A 4,795-nucleotide genomic window follows, 5' to 3' on the forward strand; every position below is an offset into this window, starting at 1 on the left:
TCTACAGCCCGAGTCTGTTCAGGTACCTAATACACAAGTTTCAACTTTACGCAGGTCTGATAGAGTATCTCATCCTCCTAAGAGATATGTGGGACATATTAGAGGAGAGGATGCTGAGGATATTGATCCTCAGACCTACGAGGAGGCTATTATGAGTATAGACTCCGGGAAGTGGCAAGAAGCCATGAATTCTGAGATGGATTCTATGTACTCCAATAAGGTTTGGAACCTAGTTGATGCGCCCGAACGTATTGTACCCATCGGTTGCAAGTGGATCTTTAAGAAAAAGATCGGAGTAGGTGGAAAGGTAGAGACCTATAAAGCAAGGCTAGTGGCTAAGGGGTATCGTCAAAGGCAAGGTGTTGACTACGACGAAACCTTCTCACCCGTAGCAATGCTAAAATCCATCAGAATTCTATTGGCTATTGCAGCACACTATGATTATGAGATCTGGCAGATGGATGTGAAAACCGCATTCCTCAACGGGAACCGCGAGGAGGAGGTGTATATGATGCAACCTGAGGGATTCGTGTCCAAGAACTGCCCAGATAAGGTGTGTAGGTTGCTTAGATCCATTTATGGACTAAAGCAAGCTTCCCAAAGTTGGAACATAAGATTTGATGAGGCAATCAGATCTTATGACTTCGTTAAGAACAAAGATGAGCCTTGTGTGTACAAGAAGGTAAGTGGAAGCGCTATCACCTTTTTGGTGTTATATATGGATGACATCCTCATCATTGGGAATAACGTAGGAATGCTATCCACAGTAAAGGCTTGGTTATCTAGACACTTCTCCATGAAGGACTTAGGGGAAGCATCCTATATCTTGGGGATTAGAATCTATAGAGATAGATCCAAGAGGATGATTGGCTTGTCCTAGTCCAGGTACATAGAAACCATTGTCAAAGGAACTAAGCCTTTCATACCAAGCTCTAGGAGCTTGTTTCAAGCCATAGAGGGCCTTAGTCAATTTGAATACATGATTAGGAAGAAGAGAATTTTCAAATCCGGGAGGTTGTTCGACATATACTTCTTCGGAAATAAAACCATTCAAGAAAGCACTTTTGACATCCATTTGAAATAGTTTAAAATTATTACTACTAGCATAGGCAAGGAGCATCCTTATGGCTTCTAATCGAGCCACGGGAGCGAAGGTTTCTTCGTAATCGATACTTTCTTCTTGGTTGAAACCTTTGGCCACTAATCTAGCCTTGTTTCTAACCACGATACCATTTTCATCTTGCTTGTTTCTAAAGACCCACTTAGTACCTATGACTAAGTGGTCACTTGGTCTAGGAACAAGCTTCCATACCTCATTCCTTTCAAATTGGTTCAATTCTTCTTGCATTGCAATGACCCAAAAATCATCTTTTAAGGCTTCGTCAATGCATTTAAGTTCAATTTGAGAAAGGAAAGCGGCATTAGCATAAAAATTCTTGAAAGAAGAACGAGTTTGAACCCCTTTTGTTGTATCTCCTATAATTAGCTCCTTTGGATGAGCATCTACATACTTCCATTCTTTGGGTAAAGAAATTTCGAAAGAAGATGCATTCAAATGGCTATTTTGAGGAGGGGGTTCGTTTAAATTCAAATTATCAAAATCAAGATCATCATCAAAATCATTTTTCTTTAAATCAGAAATTTCATTAAAAACTACATGAATAGACTCTTCTATTACTAAGGTCCTTTTGTTAAAGACGCGAAAGGCCTTAGAAACGGAGGAGTAACCAAGAAAAATGCCTTCATCGGATTTAGCATCAAATTTACCTAGGGCATCCTTTTCATTTAAAATGAAGCATTTACAACCAAAAACTTTAAAATAAGAAATATTTGGTTTTTTGTTATTCCATAATTCATAGGGAGTTTTTGATAGAGATGGTCTTATTAGGACCATATTCATGATGTAACAAGCCGTATTTACGGCTTCGGCCCAAAAATATTTGGGTAAACTATGTTCATTTAACATAGTTCTTGCCATTTCTTGTAGGCTTCTATTTTTCTTTTCAACTACTCCATTTTGTTGAGGATTTCTTGGAGTTGAGAAGTTATGATTGTACCCATTAACTTCGCAAAAATTTTGAAAGTCACGGTTTTGGAATTCACCACCGTGATCACTCCGAATTGATGAAATCATGAAGCCTTTTTCGTTTTGAGTGAGTTTACAAAACTTAGAGAAACACTTGAAGCAATCACTTTTGTGAGCTAAGAAATAGGTCCAAGTGTATCTAGAGTAGTCATCCACAATCACAAAAGCATATTTGCTTCCACCTAGACTTGTTGTATCAATTGGTCCAAATAAGTCCAAATGGATCAATTGTAATGGTCTAGTGGTGCTAATTTGATTTTTTGGTTTGAAGCTTGTTTTAATTTGTTTGCCTAGTTGACATGCATCGCATACCTTATCCTTAATAAACTTCATATTCGGAATCCCTCGTACTAATTCTTGAGATGAGATTTTAGATATTGTTTTCATGCTTGCATGACCTAATCTCCTATGCCAAAGCCAAGCATCATCATTTACGACGGAGAAACACATTTCATTACCTAGTTCATCAAGATTGATGGTATAGACATTATTTTGTTTTAAAGCAATCATAGTCATGTTATGATTTGGTTTTTCAATAATGCACATATTTGATTCAAATCTAACGATATAACCTTTATCGCATAGTTGACTAATACTTAAGAGATTGTGTTTCAATCCATCAACTAGTAAAACATCATCAATGGAAAAACTAAATTTGTTACCAATAGTTCCCTTGCCAATGATTTTGCCTTTGTTGTTGTCTCCGAAGGTGACGTACCCTTCTTCTTTGCTAGTGAGCATAGAGAAATGAGATGGATCTCCAGTCATATGTCTTGAGCATCCACTATCGAGATACCATCTCTTGCTCCTAGCTTGTGGGTTTGTCTACAAAAGAGGATGATTTTTAGGTACCCATTTGATTTTGGGTGCCTCAAAAATTGACCCACTAACCTTGTTATTTATTTTTGAATCCTTTATAGTTCCTTTAGGAACCCATATTAATTTTTGTGAACTAATTTTTCTAAATGGACATTTGTAGGCAATATGTCCGGATTTGCAACAGAAGTTGCATTTCATATAAGAGGAAACATGTAATGTAGGTCCTTTTATGAAAGTGGTAGGATTTTGATGTAATCCTTTTACAAATCCAATTCCATTTCTATTTGCGATGTGACCCTTGTGTGCAAGGATCATATCTAATCCTTTGCTACCAACCTTAAACTTGTTTAAGGTTTCCTTAAGAAGCAAATTTTCATTTTTTATTGCTTCTAAATGCTCACACTTCGAGAAAGGAGGAGTTTGAAGACTATCAAACTTATCTTGTAGCAAAGCATGCTCTTTCTTTAAGATACTTAACTTCTTGCTAACAGTTCTACATTCATCAAATAATTCATGAAAAGCGATAGAGAGTTCTTCAAAAGATAAATCTTCATTAAATAAATCACATACCTCTTCTTCTAAAGCCATTAGCGCGTAATGAGCAACTTGCTCGGTGTTGGACTCCTCTTCTTCGGACGCGCTTGAATCATCCCATGTTGCCTTGAGCGCCTTCTTCTTTGATGTCCTCTTTTTGGCTTGAGGACAATCGTTCTTGTAGTGTCCCGGTTTTTTGCATTCATAGCAAATCACTTGGTCCTTCTTTTGTTCAAATTTATTTTTTATATTATTTTTAAATTTGTTCTTTCTTAAATATTTTTTAAAATTTTGAGTCAAAAGTGCAATGTCATTGTCACTGTCCTCATCACTTGATGTTCCTTTCAAGTGGTCTTCTTGTGATTTGAGTGCCATATCCTTCCTGTTCTTTGGAAGGGGGTTCTCGAGCTCGTCATGAGCTTGACATGTCATTTCGTAGGTCATTAGAGATCCAATGAGTTCTTCAAGAGGGAATGCTTTAAGGTCTTTGGCCTCTTGAATGGCCGTAACTTTTGGATCCCAACTTTTAGGGAGGGATCTTAAGATTTTAGTTACTAGTTCAAAGTTAGTAAAATCTTTACCAAGAGCTTTGAGTCCATTAATGACATCCGTAAACCGGGTGTACATGTCTCCGATGGACTCACTTGGTTTCATTCGGAAAAGTTCGTAAGAGTGCACAAGGATGTTGATTTTGGACTCTTTCACTCGGCTAGTGCCTTCATGAGTGACCTCAAGAGTTCTCCAAATATCAAAAGACGAATCACACATTGAAACACGATTAAATTCGTTTTTGTCTAATGCACAAAACAAGGCATTCATAGCCTTTGCATTTAAAGCAAAAACCTTCTTCTCCGATTCATTCCATTCGCTCATTGGAAGAGAAGATTTTTGAAATCCATTCTCGACAATAGACCAAAGCTCAAAGTCCATAGAAATGAGAAAGATCCTCATGCGAGTCTTCCAATATGTGTAATCCGACCCATTAAACAAAGGTGGTCGTGCAATAGAATGGCCCTCTTACATGCCGGAGTAAGCCATCTCTCTTGGGTATTAAACCAAATATGAGAGATAACCTCGCTCTGATACCACTTGTTAGGATCGGAGCGGCACTAAGAGAGGGGGGTGAATTAGTGCAGCGGATTAAAACAAGGTTTTAGTAAAATCTTTCGTACGATAAGAACGGAAATTGAAAAGCTTAACTTGAAAGCGTATTCTTAAAGTTGTGCAGCAAGGGTAATAAGGAACTAAAGCAGTAAGAAGGTTTGCAGTAATGTAAATAGCAATAATGAAATGCAAACCAGAGATTACGCCGATTTTAGAGTGGTTCGGTCAAATGACCTACATCCACTTGCGAGG

Source organism: Musa acuminata, chromosome BXJ3-6 (assembly GCF_036884655.1).
Source record: "Musa acuminata AAA Group cultivar baxijiao chromosome BXJ3-6, Cavendish_Baxijiao_AAA, whole genome shotgun sequence".
Lineage (NCBI taxonomy): Eukaryota > Viridiplantae > Streptophyta > Magnoliopsida > Zingiberales > Musaceae > Musa > Musa acuminata.